A 26,846-nucleotide genomic window follows, 5' to 3' on the forward strand; every position below is an offset into this window, starting at 1 on the left:
ACCCAGAAAGGTCTGTATAGAACGATAGCTGCATGCCCTCAAAGTGATACGGTGAGTGGTTCCTGACAGCACTCATAATAGCTGCCCTGTCTCTACTGCTTTGAAATCTCACCAGGAGGTCTCTTGTTGCTGAGGTTGGCGCTTTAGTCGGCTTTGGCAGGCGAAACATTCCCTCCAGGTTTATCTGCTTTGCCTGCTTGGGGGGCAGCAGTGCTGTGAGGAGTCGCCGCATCAGGTGTGGCAGCTCCTTCTCTGGCGTTTCCTCCGTGATACCTCTGATTTTGAGGTTTAGTCGGCGCCTCTGATCTTCTGCAACCGCAAACCTCTGGTCAGTTTTTGCTTGTTAGGTCTGCAGTTCTTTCACTGCTCTTTGCAGTTGGGCCGTGCTCTGGGCATTTTGGCGGGTGTCATGTTCGATGGCGCCCATGCGGCTCGTCAGGCCATGTAGGTCCTGTCGAAGCTGTGCCATGTCGGTCTGGAGAGTTTTTTGGAGGTCCGCCAGTAGCTCCCTCATGATCCCAGTCGTTACCAGGGCAGAGTCTGGGTGAGAGATGGTGGGGATGGTTAATCTCTGCTCCAGCGTGCTCCCCTCTGTTGTTCCCAGTGAGAAATCCTCAGAGATGTCTGTGTCCACGTCTGAGCAGTCGGCCATTTTGGGTCCCATGCTGCTCCTGGCCTGGCGCCACAGATCTCCGATATTCATGCCCAGGTTCGGTTTTTCTGGCCTTGGTTTTTTATTTTTCCTTCCCATTTTATGAGGGGTAAGTGTTGGGTTAGTCTGCTGGGTATTGGGGGTAAATTTAGCCCCTTTTTGAGGTCTTGAAGGCTTGGTTCAACTCGGAGCTCGGGCGGCATGCGACCGTTCAGTTCTGTGGCCGGAAGTGTCCCCCAAGAGATCTTACTTTTGTGTTTGCTGTAAACCCGATTTGAACAAACTAGTGATTACTGAAATTGTTAGTGTATCTGTTTTTCAGGAACTCAGCATTTTGATGAGAATATTTTAAAGCAAAGCTACAGATAAAATGCTGCATGAAATCCCCGTCTGTGACAATTTTAAGCAAATCATTAAGATCAGTTAGATGTTTTTTGCTAGACTTGACTCTTATATGATGTCCTCTTAAATCGTCTGTCTTCCCATTCTGGTCAAACTTTAGTCGGCACTAATTTATAACTAACCATGAATTCCTATTTAGAAGGTAACAGATTTCCCAAGCCACTGATAACTGTAATATAGTAATGACAGGTCTATCAGTAATGGAGCAGACTTAGCACTGTATCCACTACAGTTAATTTCTGAAACTTTAGCAATATTAATGTTGTCCAACTTGGGACAGAATTCATTGTCTATGCGTATAGATCACTAATGAAGCTAATTTGATATAGGAGTTATCCGATGTGTTTGCTGTGTCTGGTTTGAGGAGATATCTCCCCAACTAGACCACATAAATGTAAAAACCCTCAAGCGATCACATAAGTGGGCCAATTACCAAAGTACTGCCTTTACTGACCTGGTGGCATCCATTCTTCTGACACATCAGTTGACATATAGCACAGATTCCAAGAAACTACATATCAACTCTTCGTACAATGGTACTCAATGATGCATATCCTTAAAGTTGCCAACTGTGGGAGTAGTTGTTGTGGTGTAGGGAGACACAGGCATCCTATATATACTGATCAGCCACAGCATTAACTGTCAGTTGAGGTGAATAGCATTGATTGTATATATATATATATATATTAAGCAGCAAGTAAACAGTCAGTTCTTGAATTTCATGTGTTGGAAGCTGGAAAAATGGTCAAGAGAAAAGATCTGAGTGACTTTGACAAGGGCCAAATAGTGATGGCTAGATGACTGGATTAGTGTATCTCCAAAACAACAAGTCTTGCTGGGTGTTCTCAGCATGCAGTTGTTAATACCTTCCAAAAATGGTTAAAGGAAGGACAACTTATGTAAAGATCATGGGTACCCAATGTTCATTGATGCAGGTGGGGAGAGAAAGCTAGCTTGTCTTTTCCGATGACACAGAAGAGCTATCGTAGCTCAAATTGCTGAAAAACGTAATGCTGGTCACGATAGAAAGGTGACCCCGCAGCAGACTCCTGTGTGTGATCAAGGTTCAATTTACGGAGCAGGAGATAAAAACTTCTAAAGAGAATTAACATCTGGTTGAAAGTTCAACCTTTTTTTCATGAGGGCTGTGTGAGTCACAGTCAGGGGAGGTGTGGCTAGGCTCTATAAACAGAAACAAAAGGGATTTAACTCCTAAATGACAAAGAATGCAGCAGTGGCTAAAGGTGCGTGATCTAGAGCATACACTAAAGCTCCTTTCCTTTAAATGTTTTGGTTAAGCTTTTCCAATCATTTAATATTTTTAGATGAAATTTTAAAATGATTTAATAACAAAATATATTTTTATATTTTTGATACATTGATTTATTTGGTATTATATATATTTTTTATATTTTTATAATGTTGAACAAATTATTTAAAGTTCATTTAAAAAAACATTATATCATTTCATAAGCATATCCAATAAATAAAAAATCTTACATTTAAGGCTTTGGTTAGGTAATTGAGTTCATTCTTCTAGTTTACGAATACTACAGGAAACAGAAAAATCCTTATCTCGGATTTACAAACAAAATCATTACCGGGGAAAGAACTAACTAATGGTCCATTTTTGCAACCAAATCTATTACCCCAATAACCCATAACTTTTCTGAAAGGAAAACTGTCACTGTCCCAGAATTATACTATTAAAACACTGAAAATCACTTAAACTTGTGTTAACCTTTTTTTCATGAAATGCTCCCTTTTCTTTTAAAATCATATTAAACTTAAAACTAACAAACCATGGTTCAAACATAGCACATAAAGATAAATAGAAACATTGGTTTGTTTCTTCTCTTCTCTGTGTGTTTTCTCTATGCTGTCGGACAGGTACAAAGGACAGACCTTAGAAGAATGATTGACAAGGAACTAAGATGGAAGTACCCAGGTGCAGTATAAAGATGTATCAATTTCTATATTTAATTATTTTATTTTTTTGAACTCACAAATACATATTTGTTTAACGTAAGGATAAACAGACATAATATCAACATCCTGTTTTTATTGAATCAAATATATATTTTAACCAATACAATTCTGGAATAACAATTCTGGCCTTTCATAGTTCCTGACTGCCTCCTCTCTACAGTATTGTAAACAAAAAATACAGTCCACCTCCCACGGCATTTAATCTGCATTAGAGTAGTGATAAGAGGTTGCATCTCAAAACTCCTGTATGCTTGTGCCCCCTTTGGGGGGAAGGAGGGACAATAGCTCTCTTGACCCTCTTGTCAGCCCTGTTCTAGTAATTGCTATAGAGAAAGATAAAAGAAGTGATAATAATATTAGTGGTTAATCCTATTTTGGACATAATCCACATGATCAGAGCTCCCTATTAAATTAGTTTAGATTGATTCCTTACAAGGATTGTCCTGTGAAATGTATGGTATGTAAATAAGGCACCTTGATCTTTTATACCTTTTATTATATTTTATTTTACTATAGTACATTATATTTTTGTAAAGGTATAGGGATTTGGAGTAGAATAGAGCATGCAGCATTCACTAAGGATGTTTAAGATAACATTAAATTAATCTCTACCACAAATCATCACACCGTGATTTGCTAATTGACACACATTAACCTGATCTCCAAACAAATCAGAACAATCGTTTTCTAATAATCCGTTTACTGCATCATCAATGTAACACAGCAAAACATTGCAAATTGGATCAGAAGAGTAATTACACACTTTCATTTATAATGGGCTCGTCGGCAGCTAAATAAAGGCATTTAGAGCTTTGTTTGGTGGTGCCCTCACCATCAATCTGTTATAAACAGTTATCGCACTGGACATCATTACCCATATATCCATTATTTTTATTGCATGGATTCTTCAAGACTGGAGACAAGAGAATTCTACTCACTCATTACTAGCTATTGTGTATGTATCTATGTATATGTAGCTGTAACACTTAATGAGGTTTGTATTGCTTAGCCTGCAGCTCTATAAGGGTTAATGTGAATTATTCATGTTTGCACTCCAGGTTTGATTCTCACTACCTGGTAACCACATCACAGTTGCTCGGATAATTGAAATGCAAGCCTTTACAGAAATGTTACAACTATTCTTGTGTAAGCAAAGTGATTAAGTGGTTTTGAGAAGGACTCTGGATTTTGTACTGAGTACTCATAAGCGAGAAGTTTTTCTATTTTGGTTGCTTCATTGCCAGGAAGGACATAGGGAAATTTACTGATGATTCAACAAGCCACTAAAGGTGAGAGGTGGCTTCCGCAGCAAACACTGCACTGTATTTCCCATTGCTCCTGGTTTATGTTCAAGGTTGGCCTTTTGTATGTGCAAGTTGTCTGTGAGGGTGCCCCCTTTTAGAAGGTACCACTACACTTTAAACATCTTGTAATGTCTACAGTTGTTGCCAGGCAACATGTATTCATCAGTTATCAACCCTACTGATCCTTGCTTAAGTATCCCAACAGGTCATGGAGCCAGAGAACTAACTTATGAGACAATCACGTTTAGAAGAAAATACAAAAAAATACAAAAAGGATAAATATTAATTTTAATACCCATTACACAATAATTTATTATGCGTAATCTTTTTTTTTTTTTTTCAAGGTTCACAAACTTTTTATTCACAGTGAATTAGCACATATTTAGCCAAAACAACTGCTCTGAAAAAAATATCTAACTTTGAGAATTTTTTAGATTTGTCTTTAAGACTAAAACGTGTAGTTGTCTTGTGAATTTAACAATTCATGGTTCATTCGATTTGTTTTATGGTGAATAACACTAAATATGTTTATTTGTTGCAGTGTTACTAGCAGTATGCATTTGCTTTTGTCACACTGTGTGGGTAAAACAAGCATTTTGTCTTTTGTGTTAATATAAAACAAGTAGATATTTTCCCGAGAATGGATTTGTTTTTTTTTCAAAAGCCATCTCCTACACAGACTATTTACTTTTTTTTATTTTGTATTCTTTATATCTGTTGTGCTGGTGGTACAATATAACAATGATTGCTCTTCGACACAGTGTGAAACATGACAGGAGTATCGCATCATATCAAGACATGTCATACAGTCAGCACAGTTTTTATATTAATGAAAGGTGAACAAACACAAAGTGCCTGGGACCTAAAGGAGTAACCTGCTAGTAACTCAGGGGTATACATATGTCTCAGGGAGAGTACTATTCTCGTGGTAATTACCATGTAGAGATTCTCCAGCGAGGGGGAGAGAGAACAACAGCTTGATACTTTAAGCCAACTTAGTGGGCCTACTGGTGTTACGCAGTGAGCCAGGGATGGAACAGTAGTGGGTGGATATGTATCATCTTTTAGATTGCTCCTAACCTAGGAAGCAGTGGGGGGGGATAGGTAATTGCTTGCCAGCGGTGGAAGGACTAGCATGGCAGAAGAGGTGTCAGGAATCCGGGAACCAGAACACACAGACAGAATCACAAACAAGAATATTTGTAATACCGGTCCTTAGAATGGCTGGGCTATGCAAATGAGAAGAGTCAGAATACAAGCCGGGGTCAGAGGATTACAGAGGTAAGGAATAACGATTAAACAAGCCGAGGTCAAGGATTAGAGAGAGCAGAATAAACGAGAGACAAAAGCCAGTCAAGTTACCAAACAACTAAACAGAAGGAACGTGCTATTGGGCTACCAGGAAACCACAAATGGGCAACAAGAAATGAGAGAGGGAAGTATAAATAGTCATTACTTATATCTGATTGGTCAATTTCCGCTTGGAATTGACTACTATTCGTGGAAGGTACTTGACCTTCCTAATCTGACCTCTGACGTCATTTTCATGTGCCGAATTTCGCAGTTCATTCGTGCGCATACTTAAAGCGTCAGATGGAATGCTGGCGGGGATCGCGGCACCCGGAGCTGGTGAAGATAATGAGGCAGTTCATCAGTCATGATTGTGCTTGGGAATCCTCTTATTTTATGTGGTTACACCTAAGGCGATCTTCCAGAGCTGAGCGTTGGGTGGTGTGTGCCTGTTAGGCAGTTTGGAGCATGTGGAATAAGGCCTTCATGTTATATACCTCTGTACACAGGTCCATCACATCTTCTTGCCTTCATTCTGTCTGTGACTTGCTGGACTTCTGTCCTTATCACTGCCAGGTCAGTTGCCCACAACTTTTGGATATTAAGCAGGAGGGTCTGAATTTCCTGTTTTGAGGCAAGATTGCCGGTCAGGGCTTCCAGATGGTTAGTTACTGTCAGGCTTTCACTTGAGGTGAGTGTGCCCCCGCCAGCCAGCGGTTCTGGAGGTGCTGGCATGCTCACGTTCTCCTCGGCCGCCATGGGTAGGGATTGCCTCTGCAACAGGGTGCCTATATCCCCGGAGTCAGGCACAGTTTTGGGTGTGGGTTTTTATGTTTTCTGCCCCGTTGTCTGTGTGGGAGCTGTGATCGTCAGCAGGGGCCAAGGTGCAGGGTTCGCGGCACTTTCGCTAAGCGGCCCGCCCAGGAGGAGTCCCAATTAGGAAAGGCCGGTGTCTTGTAGGCCCTGCACTTGCACCTCAGCTTTACGGCTGTCAGTGCCTGAAAGAAAGGCATCAATGGATGCAGGGGATCCTGTAGCAGGGAGTGTGAGGTCAGTCTACGCTGGATGGCCTCTATAGTAGGTGATTATTAGCAGACTAACCCAGAGTTGACCGGAGCTGACGGAAATGGTGTCCGCCATGCAAAATCTTTTAATACATTATCTAGATAATAAAATAGGGGGAATTTTGATCTTTGTATTTCTTTAATAATATTTAAATTTATATAATTGTATTTTTTTTTTTTTAGGTATCCTGACTATCAAGCTATACATATATGTTACATATACGGTTTTGTCCATACATGCTAACTAGGCATCCTATGTGTCAAATAAATAACCTTTTGGTTTTTACAAAATGCCCTGGGCAATGAAGTGTTAATAGATTAAAGGAATAGTTGAAAAAATCATATCTTCCATCAAACAATGTGCTCCGAATCACCAATCCATAAAGGTTTGTTTTGTTTGTTATGTAAAACATGAAAGAAAAACACTACTACATGAGGGTTAATAAAATATATAAGGATTCTTATAAACTCTAAATATAAAGGAATTAATCCCTTAAAAGACAAAGCTTGAAAAAAAAAAAAATCAATCTTTACCCAACATTGACCTAGAAAAATAACCTCCACATGAACTTTATCACATTACCAGGATAATCACAGCATTACAAGATTTGTAACCCACCCTGCTCCCACCAGTGAAGCGTAAAGTCTGATATTCCACATTAGAGGTGGTATTATGGCACCATAGAGCCATCGCATGCTGGCTTATAAATCAATTTCAATCAATTTTCACCAACTTTTTTACTCCATCCAATTTGTGGGTATTATCTTGACCATAATGCTTTTGTAATATTTTCTTTAAAGGAACACTCAAAGCACCATAACCACTACAGGCTGCCTCAGTTCTAAGATGTTAACTGCACTTCAGCTCAGCTGACTCCCAGCACTGCTAACCTGTAATAATATTTTTGGTTGAAAAATAAAAATAAGTGTAAATAATATTTGCAGATAGAAGACTTCACAGCAAGTTGATGTATCTGAATTGTGCTTACCAGAATTTGGACAAATAATAAGGCAATTACTCTGGTGTCTCTAGCTGTGGAAGTAGGATTTTTGTGCCGTGGAATCTTCTGTTTTTTGCCAAATGAGACGAAAAACTTTTGGTAAAAGCTGAAGGGCTGCACTCATGTCTCCTTGCATGAAAAGACTCACTTGCTTTAAGTTTTGCTGTTTTGTTTTGCTGTATGTTTATCGATTCTACCCTCCATGACGCAGGACTTTCAGTGCTGCCCAGCAGTACAGTTATGTGCATGTGATTAAAGGACCACTATAGTGCCAGGAAAACATATTCGTTTTCCTGGCACTATAGTGCCCTGAGGGTGCCCCCACCCTCAGGGACCCCCTCCCGCCGGGCTCTGGGGAGAGGAAAGAGGTTAAAACTTACCTTTCTCCAGCGCTGGGCGGGAAGCTCTTCTCCTCCGATCCTCCTCCTCTCCTCCCATTCGGCTGAATGCGCACGCGCGGCCAGAGCTGCGCGCGCATTCAGCCGGTCTCATAGGAAAGCATTATCAATGCTTTCCTATGGACGCTTGCGTGCTCTCACTGTGATTTTCACAGTGAGAATCACGCAGCGCCTCTAGCGGCTGTCAGTGAGACAGTCACTAGAGGATTTGGAGGCTGGATTAACCCTATTATAAACATAGCAGTTTCTCTGAAACTGCTATGTTTATAAAAAAATGGGTTAACCCTAGCTGGACCAGGCACCCAGACCACTTCATTAAGCTGAAGTGGTCTGGGTGCCTAGAGTGGTCCTTTAATGTGCAATTTATATCCTCCAGATGTGAATTTAACAAGTCACAGCTGGGATCTGAATGGAACAACCGTGATTAATTATTCTATTTTACACCGGTAGAATCTTGCATTTCATACACAGTGCCAGGCAGCAGTTAAAATATATAAAAAAAGCCTCCATCCAAGGCCCAACGAGACGCACAATAAAGAGGCAAACCCGTAGAGCCGGGGCGGCCTACCCGCGTGTCAAACACCCACAGAGAAACACAACCGCATCCTCATGGAGTCCAGTGTCAAAAAATATCTCCATAGGAAAGCATTGAGTAATACTTTCCTCTGGGTGGGTTTGAATGTGTGCGCACATTCTACTCCACTCGGAAGCTGACGTTGATGAAGGAGGAGAGGGCACCAGTGCCAAGGGAGCCCAGAGATGCATTAAGGTAAGCAAATAAATGGTTAATTAACCATTTATTCGCCGCAGAACGGGGCCGCGGAACGGGGCCCTAGTCACCTAAACGGTGAATAGGGCTATATAGCGTTAGGAATACATATGTGTATTCCTAACGCTATAGTGTTCCTTTAACGAAGAATAGGACAGTTCCGGCCTGTGGTGCTCCTTCAAATTAGAAAAAAATAAAAATGTTAAGTGAATCATCTATTTCTGAAATGCACATTGACAGGTTTCCATTTTCACAGACTCCCATAGCAATGAAGGAAAACAAGTAAACATTATTCTAATTACAATCTAGCATAGCACTCCTCTAATACTTGATCTTTGTTTCATTTCAGCGATTGCACATAATGTACAAACATTACATATTTAAAATCTGTAGATGTAGTTTCTTTTTATTTATTTATTTATTTTAATATGATTTTTTTCCAGTAGCCACATTTGGGGACATTTACAAATGACCTTGTGAATTAAATGGATTATATTTTAATTTGATATGGTTCTCATTAAATATAAAAATAAATAGAGGCAACAGCTTATGCAAAAACAGCATAATTCTACGCTAATTCTGCAGGCAACAGATCCAATTAAATGTGAAATTGGAATTTTTAGACTTGGCAAAGAAAAATGTCAGTATATATTTTTTTTCATTGGGTTACATTAACTCTTTCCTAAAAAATAGTCACCAGGCCTATTTTTGCTGATTTTCGACAGTCCAATAAAATGCTCAAAGCCTTTAAAAATTAAACTCAACGAAGAGGACAAGTGGTTGCCCTAATGCTCAGATGCTCTGTTGTACCTCCTGCCTGAGCAAGACGAAACTCAGCACAATTGATTTTCTATGGACATTCCAAGAGTACACTGATACAAAGAAGTACAAAATACCTCAACTGGATTATGTTCTGTTGTAAGCTAAAATAAAGAATATATATATTTTAAAAAGAGAGAAAAAAGATATAATTTTTTAAAAATAATATACTTATTTATATATGTATATATATATATATATATATATATATATATATATATAGTTTATATATATATATATATATATATACACACACACTTTTTAATATGTAAATAAATATATATATATTTATTTATTTCTCTTTTTTTCTCAAATTTTTATTTTCATATTACATGTAACATGACTACAGCTCTCAAAGCCAAGAACCCTATGTTTACCGCTACAGGCAGAACACACAATAATCAGCAGTGGAATGAAAAGCAGCTGGTTGTCTGTGAAGTTGAAAAGATTCATCACTAAAGGCTAAATCTCACACAGCCCATGCTTGCTCTTTTATTCCAGCAGCCCAGAGCTGAGCTCTCTCTCTCTCGCTGTAATTTGTCTATTATGGTTGTAGACATGCAGTGTGGGAAGTTAGTATATCTTGCTGGGCTGCAAATAAACAGTTAAGCCGTTAAGTGTCTGAGGAATGTATACCATGTTATGTCTCATACTAAAGATGAGGACGGTCATTAATAGGGCCGGCCTTGGACAAAAAACATCCCCTGTTTTTCCAGGCCTGGCATTTGCTACCCTGCAATTCAAATTTTCCTCTGGTGAGCTAGTAGAGGCTGCCATGGTACATACCATACCTGCCACATGTTTCTCCTCCTTACCTGCTGCCCATCAGTGTGACAATTGCTGATGGCCATGATCTGTGGGAGATATGGAGGCTCATGTTTCAACCTGGATAGATCTCTGTTTATACACCTACCTTTTACAGTCAGTGTGAAATCTTGTATGATAGCTTAACATGGTTAGCTGGAGAATAATTATCAGAGAACTGTGCAGGATGCTACAATGGCCTCATATTCCGGCTCACGGCATCAGAAAATGGCACAGGAGGGAGCAGAGCAGAGATAGCACAGCTCCCTTGCCACGTCTGACAGGAACTCTGCCGCCTGCCAGGGGGGTACATTAGGTGGCCAGCGGGCCACTTCTTGGGCCCCCCTATGACAGGGAGAACACGGAGGGGCAGCATCTAGGCGGCCCACGGTCGCAGGGGTTGTGGCTGCAGCCGGGCTCCCTGCAGTGAGAGGCCGGTTACAGCCGCGACCCCTGCGACCATGGTAGATACGCCACTGACCATTAGATAATATTCACAGAGGAGTATGGGAGTATGAATTCTTCCCAAGCAGTAAGTAGTAAACTATATGGGTTGCCTGAATGCCACATTCTGTAATATCCTGTGCTGTAAAGGTTTGCCTGCATGTACAAAATTAGCAGGATTTAATGCAAAGGAGATTGTCATCATGAACAACACAGTTCCTCCCAATGGACATACTGACACGATTGTGGCTTTCTCCAAGTCATGGATCCACTACTTATGTATCCATAAACTGGAGTAAGCCGAAATCATGTTATCGTGGTCTGAATTGTTATGTTATAATTGTTATGTTATAATTAATACTGACTACTTCAACTGCAGGTAATTTAAACCATGCCCAAAAACATTTTGAAAAATAGTCCCCCGTAGGGGATCCATAGACCTGGAGACATCTAAAAAAGTGTGCGTATGGTACTACGATTATACGTTACTTGTGTATCCACATTTCCATCTAGCTTGTTTTGAGGAAAACAACTACAGTTACTGTTGGTAGCTTCTTGGTCCCAGTCCTACTACCCAGTGTGGCTTATAACTTTTCTTATTCAGCAATTAACATCTCCTACGCACAGAAAGGAACAGCGACTGGGGCAGAACTTCTCCAAGACAACGATTGATGGCGTAAGACAGCCCTCCTAGATGAGAATGAGAGACAACTGGATGATGGAGCCTCTGTCACTCTTTTTGCCCATCACTTAATTCTCATTATACCAGCATCTAATATGGCTGCGCAGTACATTGGCTTAGGATCTTCATGTTCCTCTACCTGGTCATATCCCTGCCCTTTCTCCTCACTCACACTGCTGCTTGGTACCCAAAGAACCCTGGCAGACTCAACAGAAAACAATCAAGATCCTCTACTGCATTCTTTCTCTGCCATTCTAGAAAATGTGAGTGCAGGAAAGCACTGCTCAGCCATATTAGATGCTGGTATAATGAGGATTAAGTGATGGGCAAAAAGAGTGACAGAGGCTCCATCATCCAGTTGTCTCTCATTCTCATCTAGGAGGGCTGGCTTACGCCACTTATGAGACTTTGAAGTTAAATATTTTTATCTGTTTTATAATTCACTTTTTTTTTGCGTAATGCGTTATCTACATAATACATTTAAAAGAGGGTCACTTTGACCCCTAGAGTAATTCTTTAAGATCATATTATGTGGTTTAAACCACTCCATTATAAGACATTTCCCAAGAGCCTGAATTATACTGCTTGGATTGACTGGTTCTTGGAAGGGGCAGATGGCATGCTTAATGTGATGAAATGTCTCTCAGCAGCGTGCTGCGTATTGCCAAAGGACATCTATCAATTATGCGGCTGCTATGAGTTCCAGCTCTTTAGCTTATACCACTAGGGGGGTTTCTGCAGAGCTCCATGTTCTTACTCTCTAAATCGTCACTCTTCAATCTGATGTTTTATTAAAACTTTAAATAATTGAATGTGAAAAAAATTATAAAACGATCCAACAATAAAATGAAATCTATATACATAAAATGACAACATTCCATTGAATGTTGTGTGAATTTCAAAACATCTACAAATGTCGTTGTGAACATGTTTGTGAAGTCAAATTAAATGGTGCTAATTTTAGAAAAGTCCTCCTGGGATCAGGACCGGTGCTAGGATTTTTAGTTACACAGGCGAAGGTGCATTTTGGTGCCCCCCACCCTCGTTTAAAATAAGGTTCATACAAACACAGAAATAATCATACAGAGACATACAGACACAGACAGAGACATACATGCAGGCATATAGACATACATACAGAGGCATACCGTCATACAGACACATACATACATACATAGACAGACATACAGAAACATACATACAGAGACATCCAGGCATACAGACACATACATACATACAGGCATACAAAGACATACACGCATACAGAGACATACAGACACATACATATATACAGGTATACAGAGACATACAGGCATACAGACACATACGTACAAAGACATACAGGCTTACAGACACATACATTTGTACATACAGAGACATACAGGCATACGGACACATACATTTGTATATACAGAGACATACAGGCATACAGAAACATACAGACACATACATGCATACAGAAACATACATACAAAGACATACAGGCATAGAGAGACCTACATACATACATACAGAGACATACACACATACAGAGACATACACAATGACATACTAGTTCAATCTTGTCCCCTGTATGCATGCTGTCTGGCTCCTTGGAGTCCTGTCCTGCAGCCCAGCCCCATCACAGGGCGCCAGCCGCGCTGTGTGGTACACAGGGAGCAGGGATATGATGTCATTCATATCCTCGCCCCCTCCAACACATGGCGGCGGGCACCTGGTCGCAGGGGTTGCAGGGCTGTGACCCCTGCGACCGCGGTATTTACGCCAGTGCATGCAGATGCACACACAATTAAAGGATCACTACAGACACCCAGATCACATCAGCTCAATGAAGTGGTCTGGGTGTCAGGTCCCTCTAGTTTTAACCCTGCAGCTGAAAACATAGCAGTTTCAGAGAAACTGCTATGTTTCACCGAGGGTTAATCCAGCCTCTAGTGGATGTCTCACTGACAGCCGCTAGAGGAGCTTCCGCTATTCGAAAACACTGAACGTCCATAGGAAAGCATTGAGTAATGCTTTCCTATGGGCGGTTTGAATGCATGCGCGGCAAGAGCATTCGGAGCTGAGAGGCGGAGGGATCCCCAGCGCCAAGGGAGTCCGGCGCTAGAGAAAGGTAAGTGCTGAAGACACACACACTCTCACGAACAGATGCATACACACCAGCTAACAGACACACACATTTACTGACAGACACACTCAGCGACAGACATACATACACACTCACAAAACATACACTCTCACTGACAAACACTCACTAACAGACATCAAACAGACTCACTAATACACACACAAACACACTCAGTAAGAGACACACAGTAACACACTGACACTCATTAGCAGACACACTCACTGACACTCACTAGCAGGCACACTCACTGACACTCACTAGCAAACACACACACTGACACTAGCAAACACACACACTGACACTAGCAGACACACTCACTGACACTAGCAGACACACTCACTGACACTAGCAGACACACTCACTGACACTAGCAAACACACACACTGACACTCACTAGCAGACACACACACTGACACTCACTAGCAGACACACACACTGACACTCACTAGCAGACACACACACTGTCACTCACTGACACTCACTAGCAGACACACACACTAACACTCACACTAACACATGTTTTTTTTTTGTTTTTTTTAATCCCTCAGCCTCCTTACCTTTTTGGAGTGCTGAAGGGATTCCCTGGGCTCCAGTGGTGCTGCTGGGCTCCTTGGCTGGCTGGCTCCCTCCCTGGCTGGCTGGCTGGCTTTTTCCCTTGCTGGCTGGCTGGCTGGCTCCCTCCCTGGCTGGCTGGCTCCCGGGCGGGCGCTAGGGAGCACTCTCCCATGTGTGCTTCCTCTTCAGCTCCCTCGCGCACCGCGTAGGGATGCCGGCGCCGGAAGATGACGTCATCTTACGGCTCCGGTATCAGTATGCGGCGCGCGAGGGAGCTGAAGAGGAAGCACACATGGGAGAGTGCTCCCTCGCGCGCCCGCAGAACCGGGCGCTCGGCCACGCTACAACAGGTCGTCGGTTGGAGGGGAGCGCAGTGCGCTTCCCTCCTTCCGGTCAGCCTGATTTTGCGCCCCCACGGCCGGTGCGCCCGTGGTAGCGCCGGCCCTGCCTGGGATCCTCTGTTTAGATTACAAAGTTTCAATGGAGATGTCCTGAATGATGTAGGTGTCACGGGAGTCTTACCCCAACACGCAGTAAAGTGAAAACCCACAAAGGTGGATTCAAAAGACATATTACAAGCTTTAGAATGGCCGGACTTAACATATAAAACAGCAAGAAACAAGGTCAGGGTAAGCCAAGGTCAGGAATACTGAAATACACAGAGTATATACAAAGCCGGGTCAGGATACCAAAAAAATCACAAGTCAAATATGAAGCCGGGTCAGGATACAAGAAATCACAAGTTGAATACAAGCCAAAGTCAAAAACTGGAATACAACACAAGAGATTTTTATATAGCACTAACGTGTATCAGGACAGAAACCACGATAGGGCAATGAGTAAGAGCCAAAACAGGCCTTAAATAGGTTCAGAAGAGTTCCCATTGGTCCATGTGACCTCTGCGACCCCAAACAGCATGGGGTCGCCTAGACGGTGCGGTCCCTTTAAGGGCATGACTTCATGGGAATAATTTTATTTAAGGAGCTGCAGTTTAGCCCGTGAACCAGCAGAGGGAACCGTTCGCGGGACCAAAGGTGAGTATACTATTCAGGCTGCACGTTCACGTTTCCATTCTACTAAGTTTCCATTTTACTAAGGTTCCTTAAAGGTTACTCCAACCTTCAATGACCTCTTCTGCTTTTAGAAGTGGTCATAGTGGTAGGAATCTGTAACTGCAGCATTTCTACTTGAAACACTGCACATATAGAGATATCCGCACTTTTGTCCCAGGGGCTAGTTACACCCTAGGCATCTGGAACTTGTTGGGGTTTCCTAATGTCAATTCTGTGCAAAAAATGTCATCTGTCCTCAGCCTGCATTGCATGCTTTTGACAGACATAATGAACTTCTACCTTGTGGGCAGCACTCCCTCTCTCATTTATTCATTTATTCTCTCTATATTTACTATGATTTGTCATTCGTCCATTTTTAAAATTCAATTCTTTCCTCCCTCCCTTGTCCACCCCACTCCACTCTCCACCGCTCAGAGTAGTTTATTTAAAAAGGGTTGGAGTAACCCTTTAATTGCCGCACACTAGTTAAATAAATCATTAATTCTTAAATAAATAATATAATTATTATCATTTAAAGAAAAAATTAAAATGAGTATCTCTTTGAGAAGGATCCTTGAGCAAAACATTAGTAGGGTCCTGACCTGTGTTGATGAGGTGATAAACTTTCTAACCACAATTTATAAAGTATAGAAATTGGTCACTCACTTCCTGCTTTGTATATATTACTGTGTGAACTACGTAGGCTCTGTGTCTTTCCATTTTATACTTACATAATGTCCAGTTACTGTCATTGATAAAATGCACACAAAAATCATTGACCAATGCGTCACGCCATTAGTTCAAATCCGAGAAGGACTGCGTTTTGTTCTTCATAGCTAGCAACACTTGTTATATTGTAGACACTCGTATCATCCCCAAACACTGAACACTTTATAAAAGGCATCAGGATAGTTACAGGACAGAGATTATTCGAGAAACATGAAACAGGTTTATCCATCCCCAGTGGAATTAATGACATATTTACTGTATTTTAAGTTACATTCCACCATGTACAATCTGACACTAAGGTAGTTACTCACAAGGAGCTGTCTTTAGAATGTATTCAACATTTCAATGGACTCCTAGCTAACAGACTGACTATTAATCTCTGTGTGGAAACTGACACTATGTTATGGATGAGGTAGCCTTGAAATGCTTCTAAACAGGTGACATAAGAGCAGCCAAGACTATATTATTCTGTCCTTCACACAAATTGGAAGATTAGTTTGCTGCTGTCAGCTGGGCGCTCTCCACAGGCTGGCTCTCAGCACGGTTCTGTACACTTCAGTCACGATTGTCACAATCCTTACATTCAAATCAGGTGAAAAGGCTCTGTGATTTCGCTGGATCCAGGTCTGAATCAAAGAAAATGTAAGAATGCCGGCTGTGCCTTGACTGGAATGAGATCTAATCTGGTGCACATGAGAAGAATAGAAATGCTACTAAGAATTACATATGTAATGCATGTGCACATCTCCAGGGTCACACTCGTTTTTAAGCTTTTTAAGAAAAGTTCTCAAAATAACATCAATGTTTAAAGATGAGTTGTGACGGTTTGGGATACTTGCTGTATTGGATCTGCAAGAAAGCATTCCAGTAAAGGTAGTGTATACCTAAGACCCAAGGTCTAGGTAACACAAGTGAGATACAGATCTCAGAAGTCTGCTAAAATTAATAATCTTTAATTAGGTATACTTAACCATGAACAAATAGAGCAACATAAATGTGAATACTTTAAGTAAAAAGTCACCCAAAACAGTGCAAGAGGAGATTAAAAGGGGCTCAGGGAGTAATGGATGAGGTATCAACTTAGGCAAAAGTGCTCTAGATGTATACTCATTACTGGGGAATATAAATGGGAGGTACCAATATACACTTAACTACCCGGCTGAATCATAAACAGAACCAAACCCTTAAAACTGGAAAGGGAAGTAACCGCTAGTATGGTACTCCAACTGTGGAGTGCAGCATAGAACCGCAGAAGTGTATATTCGTATGGAGGTATAGATACAATGAGCTATTAACAATATAACACTTCAAGGTATTGCAACAGGTAATGTTACATACTTGCTTAGTGGCCACAAGTGGATCATGTGGCCATCACAAAGTCACACTAGAGGGTACTGCAACTTAAAATGGTACAGAAATATTCATATGGCCACACCTGAATAGCTAGATGCAGGGCAGTAACATTAAGTACTTGGTAGATAGTATAGATTTGGGATACTTAGATGTTCCCCTATTAAAATATCAACAGACTCAACACTACTTAGAACTAACCCCAGTGCTGTATGCACTGACTGGTAGATAGTGTAGATTTGGGATACTTAGATGTTCCCCTATTAAATATAAACGGACTCAATACTACTTGGAACTAGCCACAGTGCTGTATGCACTGACTGGTCAAAGCAAGGCTAATAAAGCACACTTAGTCTATCTTAGCTGGAATCCAACAGATAGTAGTAATCATAGTACAACTCCCTTATTCCCTCCAAAGAAATCTCCAAACAGGCCCCAGCTCCTCTTTTCCTAATACAACACCCCTAACATAGTGAAGTGAAAAATCGTGAGAAAACCGTGATTATAAAATCATCTAAATTCTCTGCATGTCTGCCTAATGCGTTTCGGCGCTGTACAAAGCGCCTTTCTCAAAGGCTGTCATTGAGCAAATGCTCGAGAGTGCTTTTTAAATATGAATCATAGCCGAAATTCGTCCAATCAGCAACGACATGGGCGGAGTTAAAGTTCAATCCGCCCCCCGCTCATGATAGGTGTCAGAGACATCAGTCTTACAGCCTCTGGCCAATCAGAGCGGGTTCAGGGCGGGACTCAATGCCGGAGCTATGGTTAGATACACCCACCAGTGGTGATGTATGTTCGAGCTGTCCGTCTTATGGGCTCTGACCAATCAGAGCGGGCGGGTACTATAAGTCCACCATTGGATTACCCCCATTGATGTTCTTTAACCAGTCCACTGCTGTTACACTCATAAGGCGTTTTAGCCGATGATCCTGTCAGCACTATACACTGGATTTCGGTTTCGGCACTTAGTCCCGCCCCCGCCCGCTCTGATTGGTCAGAGCCCATAAGACGGACAGCTCGAACATACATCACCACTGGTGGGTGTATCTAACCATAGCTCCGGCATTGAGTCCCGCCCTGGACCCGCTCTGATTTTTAAAAATAAAATGCAATATCATGGTTTAGTAGAGATAACCTAATGAAAACAAGCATGAATAGAATTATGACATGTTGGATTGGAGTTTTATCTAAAAACAACTTGCAAAAGCTGCAGATCTCTTGTCTCCTGCCTGTACATGCCCTCCTCTTCTAACCCCACCTATACTTTATGTGGCTGTCCAATCACAGACTTCCTAATGCAGCTCAGTGAGAAGTTTTTGCAAGACAGGTGCTCTGAGCTATTGCTGCCTCTTACATCTTTAGTTTACAACTGTTTTCTGTTTTGTTTTGATCCATTGCACTGAAGTTGTATTTTCTGTCCTAGTGTATAGAAGACGTTCTAGACAACAAACCATTTATTAATGGGACGAGGAAGTTAGAAGCCACAAACTATGCTGTAAATGGCAGAGGAAGGACATAAAGTAAATGGCTGAAGAGTTTTATGAGCCACAAAACATTCAGTAAACAGTTGAAAGTCTGAGACACAAATCACTCACTAATAGGCTAAGAATGTTACAAAGATAGAGGTGGCCAAAGGAATATAGTAGGTTTTGCATACTTATGTTGCCTATACTGGCAATATTTTTTAACGTAATAACTTTATTTTAACCCCTTCACTGCAGACATTGTGTCATCACCTACACTACTTCTATAATGCAAAGGACTACAGATCGACACAGTGTTTTTCTGCTTAACTGATACATATTGAGGTGGGATCCCTCTTTATTTTACTAGTTAAGGAGCCCCCTACCAGCACCACTTGATGTCACTATGCAGTCACTTGTTCCACTAAGTTGCAGGTCACCACTGCAAAATTGTCGATCACCTACAACAACTGCAAAAATGTATTTTTGCCTTAGGAAAGAGAGGTTCTGATGGAGCCCTTATCTAACCCTTTGTTAAAGCTAAGGGGAAAAGATACCCCTCATTATAAAATGCAGAATCTGTCCTTTAAAATGAGAGATCTCTGGTCCATATAAGATATAGGTGATCCTTATTACAAACGATGACCACCTATCTCACAGTCCATTGGCACAGTATTTTATCAAGGGTGATATAAAAAGGCACAAAGAATAAAAATGGCAACCACTTTCCTACTATTACCAGTATAGGGAGATAGGTGCTCATATGCCCTAAAATAGCATACCACTCAATACCTCTCACCTATGCCCTAAAATAGCATACCACTCAATACCTCTCATATGAGCAATTTAAAAAAGGGGATGGTCATAGGAACTGCAATCACTTATCTACTAGGTGACTTTAAAGGAGGTTGACACCATAATAGTGACTTTAGAACCCCAATATCGGCATTAAAACGAGTAAGTGGCTGCTCTTTGAGAACATGACAGCCCCTTCTTTCAAAATAGAGGATATATGGGCAGGTTGTAATAAAATGATCATCAATCACCATGTCAGCTGAGATCACCACATAACAATATATGCATAGGTAACAAATTCACACAGGGTGGGATAGCTCCATGTTCCTCCCAAAATAGTTAAATGAGCACGAGACTCACTTTGTTGAAATAAGTAGTCATCCTCTTTCAAATAAGTGGCCTTGTGTCTGTGTACGATGGGTTTTGCTGCAATTACTTTATGCATGTTTCACTATACTATGGTAAAGGAGTTTGGAACGGAGTATGATCACAAATATTTTATTACAATGGGTACATCACCCACTGTGACATAATCATTTTGTGTAGCTTAAAATATATGTAATATTTTTATTATTATATATTTATTCCTATGCATTCTTCTACATTCATTATATCATAATACAAAATAACACAAAGTAATACATTTATCTTGTAATTTTTCAAATACTTCTTATTACTAAAAAAAACATGGGTAAATAATGCTAAATATTGCTCTATATATGTACCTTACAACAGTCAAAACCCCCATAGTATAACAAATTCATTATCTTACTGATGTACTATTTTAACTTTAATGCGTTCGAGCCGAATATTATATTTACGTGTATATTATGAAAGTCATTATCTTGTGTTTTATAGACGGATGGTGTATAAGTAATGACTATACTGTTTGATGTACTCTAATGACGATAATTAAGGGTTTACACTAAGATTTTGCACTTATTTTGAGGAACACATTGAGATCTATACATTTTTACCCTTTTTATATGGAGGCTTTTAAAAATATTTGGATGCCTTTGCAATCTAAATTATCTATCAAGATGAATATTCTTCCCCAAATATTAAAATTATTATTATTATTGCCATTTATATAACGCCAACAGATTCCGTAGCGCTTTACAATATTTTGAGAGGGGGGGATGTAACAATAAATAAGACAATTACAAGAAAACTTACAGGAATAATAGGTTGAAGAGGACCCTGCTCAAATGAGCTTACAGTCTATAGGAGGTGGAGTATTAGAAACATTAGGATAGGAAATATCAAGTAGGAGTGAAGCAGAGCTGGAGGAGAGAGCAAAGCACTATCCCATAGGAGAGCAAGAGACAGGTATGTAAGGGAGAGATTACTCTGGGAGGCCATACGCTTTCCTGAAGAGATGGGATTTAAGGCCCTTCTTAAATGATTGAAGACTAGGGGAGAGTCTGAAAGCAGTAGGCAAGTTATTCCATAGGAGAGGAGCCGCCCGTGAGAAGTCCTGCAAGCGCGAGTTGGCCGTATGGGTGCGAGCAGCGGTCAGGAGGTGGTCGCGGGCAGAGCGGAGGGTACGAGGAGGGGCATACCTCTGGATCAGTGAAGAGATATAAGAGGGGCTGGAATTGTTCAGTGCTTTCAATGTATGGGTTAGCACTTTGAATTGACTCCTATAGGATACAGGGAGCCAATGTAAGGACTGGCAGAGGGGCGAGGTGTGAGAGGACCGACTGGATAGGAAAATCAGTCTAGCTGCAGCATTCATTACAGACTGTAGCGGGGCAGTACGGCTTTTGGGGAGACCAATCAGGAGAGGGTTACAGTAATCCAAGTAATCCAAGAAAAATGTTTTCTAACTATCCCGTTATCTATACCATTAAACTTTTTTAATAAAATTCATTCAACTTAAATAAATTTATATGGAAAAATAAACCAAGCAGGGTAAAACTTACTACTTTACAGCAGTGTTAGCTAGATAGTGGATATTGGCTGTCTTGAAGCAGCAATATTAGCTGGATAGTGGATATTGGTTGCCTTGAAGCAGCAAGAGTAGTTGGTTAGTGTCTTTAACCATTATTTTGCACTCTGCAGGCAGCTGGTTAGTCTACTGTGTGGGGGCTGAGAGCCTATTACTGTGCACAAGTTAGAAACTGTTTCAACACTGCCATACTGTTTGGCCCTGTATACAAGTTTATTTTTCCTTTGGTGTCTAAGTTTCTCTTATACTCATTACAATGTATCCTTTAAGACATCGCTACTATGCTTACTACTAGGACTATTCATATCAGCTATCCTTCTCTGCTAACAAGGTCTTTTTAGACCACTTTACTGGATGCAGCCAAGATTAGTCATTTGTATAGACCACAGGACTTGTCACTTGGACATAGCATGTCCAGCATCTAATTATTACAAGGCACTTTGTCACCTATACCTGAGACAGAGCGTGGGATGAACGTTCCTTCTATATTTTGAGCCTGACTTTTAATATATATATATGAGAGATCTGTCTACATATTCTAGTTTAACCCAATAGTATATACTACAGATACTGATCTCCATATATACACATGTATATGAGTATTCCTACCCCCAGGCTTTTAAAGGTGTATTGCTGTGTTTTTTTGTCTTATACACGGCGGATTGTGTTTACACCTTTTTTACGTGGATTTGTTTGTTATGTGGATTTGGCTTTCAATAAAGTTTATCACTATTTATGATATTTTAACAATAGAGGTAATTCCAGTGAGGTGGGTCCCATCAAATGTTTTCAATTTCTTAAGTGTTTATTGTATCTGATATTCTGATATTATTGTTCACTGTTTATTCCAATATATATATATATATATATATATATATATATATATATATATATATATGTTTTAAGGAAATTTGGCCTGTATTTGTGGGAGGTGCTTGGTATCCACTCCTAGCCCACCCATTACCTTGCTCCTTACCGTTAGAGGTCAGCGTTGAATGAGGATCCACTTCCGGGTTCTCTCAGATGCCATCTTGGTTTTCAGTATCCACGAGTTTTTCCGCGGCAAGCTGTGTCCAAGAATCCTGTTTCAGGCCTTTCCGTCCGTCCAGCTTCTTCTGACCCCGGTCATCGTTGTAGATCGCGTCCCAGGGACTCCTAAACCGTAAGTTAGACCTACCTGTCACGCCAGGATCGGTTTCCACCGCGTACGGTACAGCACGGGTCCTCGCTTTAAATTTTTTCCCTGTTATGACGCAAATTCAACAAGCCGTTCGCGGTTTTCATTTTGTACGGTATTCGACTAATCAGTATATTAGTTAAAGTTGTCATTTCACCCATAACTGTTCCGTGTTACAGTGAAACAAGTGATCCTTTCGGTTGTTTCGCCGTTCGGCACTTATTCATGATATGTTTAAAACACGCTTGCTTGTTCGCTTAAAAAAATTCATGCGTATAAACTATTCGTTCTAGCTTCTGTTTCCCTTCACATTGGGTTTCGTTTTTTCTTTCTATGTATTACGCATAAATCCTTTTGTGGATTACATTCATCATTTCATGTATATACCATTCGCTTAACGATTTGCTTGATTAAATAGATAGATTAATTCTATTACTGTTTAAAGGTATCAGTATTGTATTAATTTCCATGCAAAACCAGCTCACATATCTGTATGGATCATTTTACTACCACGCTTTCAGGGGTTTTCCATACATATCCATTTCAGTCAAGCTGGTTTCAGCCTACATTACAGGCCTCATTTCTGTGTTTTTAACCCCTTAAGGCCACATGACATGTGTGACATGTCATGATTCCCTTTTATTTCAGAAGTTTGGTCCTTAAGGGGTTAAACTACGACACATACATAAGGATACAGTTTCCTTTTCCAAGTAATGAATTCTCGGGTTGAATCACACGTACTGATCCAACCAATCATACGTCTTTTACATTACAGTAATATTATATATAACTTTACATCACTTTAAAGCATTGTTTTCATCCCTGCCCTTTTGTTGTTATTCAATTATATATCAACATAACACTTTTTAAAAATATAGGCCACGGCCTCCCTCACCCCATCCTCTTTTTCTACTTGACACCCATCATACATTCTCCCCACCCCCCCCCCCTCCCCGTTTTAGACAGAATTTTGCATTAAAAAACACGGCATCACTTTGCCTTGGTAAGACATTTAGATTCTCATGGTATATCACTACACTTCATTTACCAAATAAAACTCCACAATCAAGCCCTTACAAAATACCGCTGGTACGGGCTACACAGTCTATACCATTCCCACACAGTCCACACTCACTATACTACTCTCTTTCTTACCCGTTTCAGGCTGTGAGATATTCATACTACCAGGTACATACGCCTGCTCATATGGTATTCTGCCATACATTTCATTTCTTCCCCCTAGGTTAGAGTACTGGCACTAGGGTCATAGGCCTCCCAATAGGTATTTACCCCTTCTTGGCAGTTACCATCAGTTAGTGGTCCCGCGAGGCCAACACCCCGCCTCAACGTTTCAGAGGCAAACACCCATCGGGCCACACGTGAGCTAGTCGCCTCGCATGTTGCATAGAGAGGGCCTCACCTGTCACTCCCTTTCCCTGTTTTTCTGTGTTACAGTCACCGAGAGGCCTAAAATTCCTGCCACTACGATGTGTGACCTCAAATCCCCTCGCGCCAACGCATAGATAGAGCCTCTCAAGCCACTTGGCAACTAGAAGGGCCTCACCTGTCACCAAACAAGTGTAATGTTTCGCCATCCGGCTAACCTGCCAGTACGATTTTGGTGTTTTTTCATTTACTAATTAATTGTTTTGTTTTAGTATGTCTCAGGAAGGGGTAGAGGACTTCTCCCTGCCTATCACTATGGCTAGAGCTATCACTCCTACACAAGGAGGAGAGGTAACTAGTCCAGCATCAATCAGATCCTGGACGATCCCTCGTATAACTACAGAATTGAGGAGACGGCAAATCCCCTACCCCGCTACAGCAAGGAAAGCAGAACTCTTCAAACTACTACGTACCTCAACTAACAACATGGACCTAGCCAGTCCAACCCAGGAGGCATACATTCCATGTTGTCTTCACTCATGGTGTCCATGAGCAAGGTCAACTCCAGGCTGGAGAAACTTGAGTCGGTCACCACGGCCCTTACTCTAGCAGGGCCACCCGCTGCTGCTTCAGAAACACCAGTCGACTTGCTATTAGTTGCTCCAGCCATCCCCCTGGATGACCAGGAAGTTAGCCCTGCTCATATGATTCCTGAGCACATAAAAACGATATCCTGGAAAGTAAAGACGTCAACCTGGCTTCCCTGCTGATTACCTCCCAGGATATTGTAGAAATTTAGAAAATAAGACTTATGCTTATGATGATGTGTCTGTTGTTGTCAGATCTAGGGACGCCTGCCTAAACAGGAAACTGACTATCCCCGAGTTTGTACTGGCCTTTGGTATTTACCGGGATGTCATCTGTGCGGTCTATCCCAATAGACGAGAGGAGTTTGATCTTTATATGCACAAGCTGGTAGACCTGGGCAACAAATATGGTGGTTCAGCCTTTTATGACTACCATAGGTCTTTTTCTGCAAAAGTGTGTGGAGCCTTCTCCCAGTATGGAACAAGGTCCAACTGGGGAAGGATTAATACCGTCATATTTTGCAGACACTTTGCAGGTCTAAGAACACCGGTTTGTGCATGCTGCTCCTCTACGGCCCATACGACAAATTTCTGTCCCAACACGGCGGACGAACATGCCTCCACGCAAGGAGCTAGTTCCTCTGGTGTTCCAGAGAAATTGACAAGAGACAAACTGGGACGCCCAATCAAGTTTCTGGGCAAGTCCCAGATATGTACTAATTTCAATGTTGGGTCTTGTTATTATAGCGGTTGCAGATTATTGCATATCTGTTTAAAATGTTTTAGGGCACATGCAAAAACCATGTGTCCAAATAAAATGTACTCTAAGCCTTACCTAACGTCCATTAATATTCCGGTATTTACTGCATTTATGTCACATCACCCGTCTAAACACTTGGTGGACTTTCTTATTTCTGGTTTAACAGAAGGCTTCCACACGGGTATTCTACACATACCGTCCGGGACTCTGGAATGCCCTAATCTACAATCCACACAACACAATCCCACAGCTGTTGACACTCTCATAGCCCAAGAAGTTGCTGAGGGTTTCGTATTGGGGCCTTTCAAAGATCCTCCGTTCAAAGAATGGCGCACTAACCCCTTTGGTATTGTCACAGGGAAATCTTCCCTTAAACAAAGACTTATCATTGACTTGTCTGCACCACACTCATCGGCCAACCCCAGTCTTAATTCCCTCATACCCTCCGAAGAATTCTCCCTGCAATACACGCCATTACAGCTATCATACAAGCAGGGGTCGGAGCATGGCTTAGTAATACCGATATTACTAATGCCTTTAAATTGCTGCCAATCCACCCCACACTGTGGCACCTGCATGGCATCAAGTGGTCCGGGAACTACTATTTTTTTCTCCCGTTTAACTTTTGGGTCCAAAAGTAGCCCAGCTATTTCCGACACATTTGCCAAAGCATTGTGCTGGTTACTATTGAACATAGCCAGATGCCCTACGGTATTACATTACCTGGATGATTTCTTACTGGTCGAGGAGAATACTTCCCCTCCTAGTAGCCTCAAAGCTACCACCAAGCTATTCAAGCAACTAGGTGTAACAATCTCCCCTAAGAAAACAGAGTGGCCAGACACGATTATCACTTTCCTGGGTATTCAATCAGACTCAACCACAATGCAAGCAAGCCTACCACACGACAAGATAGAGAACATTCTTACCTACATCAACCACTACCTTCAGCTCGGTACTTGCAACCGCAAAGAGCTACAGTCCCTGCTGGGTTCACTAAATTTTGCCATGCGTATCATACCTCAAGGCCACTCCTTCATATCACGACTCTTGTATCTTTTTCCATGCTTCCTACACAACACACACAGGTTGTCCTTAGATACTCAAGCTACGGCAGACTTACGCATGTGAAAACATTTTTTAACCACTTGGAATGGTAAAAGTATGTTCCTCCCTCAATTGACTGACTCATCACCTACCATTTGGTCAGATGCGGCATCTACCAGAGGTTTTGCAGCAATTTTTGGGAACGAATGGCTTTGGGGCAGCTGGCCTACAGCAGTTCAGGATTT

At 41.3% G+C, this 26,846-nt stretch overlaps 1 protein-coding gene and 1 long non-coding RNA gene across 2 annotated transcripts in view; one reads left to right on the top strand and one right to left on the bottom strand.

The window, feature by feature from the left end:
* MTUS2 (microtubule associated scaffold protein 2) overlaps nucleotides 1-26,846 on the bottom strand; it is a 354,305-nt gene that overhangs the window by 219,641 nt on the left and 107,818 nt on the right. The window lies entirely within an intron of this gene.
* Nucleotides 1-26,846, top strand: part of LOC134571325 (uncharacterized) — a 172,581-nt gene that overhangs the window by 54,614 nt on the left and 91,121 nt on the right. The window contains exon 2 of the long non-coding RNA XR_010085197.1: nucleotides 18,749-18,762. This is a non-coding gene — a long non-coding RNA (uncharacterized LOC134571325). The remainder of the gene's footprint in view (nucleotides 1-18,748; nucleotides 18,763-26,846) is intronic.

Source organism: Pelobates fuscus, chromosome 1 (assembly GCF_036172605.1).
Source record: "Pelobates fuscus isolate aPelFus1 chromosome 1, aPelFus1.pri, whole genome shotgun sequence".
Lineage (NCBI taxonomy): Eukaryota > Metazoa > Chordata > Amphibia > Anura > Pelobatidae > Pelobates > Pelobates fuscus.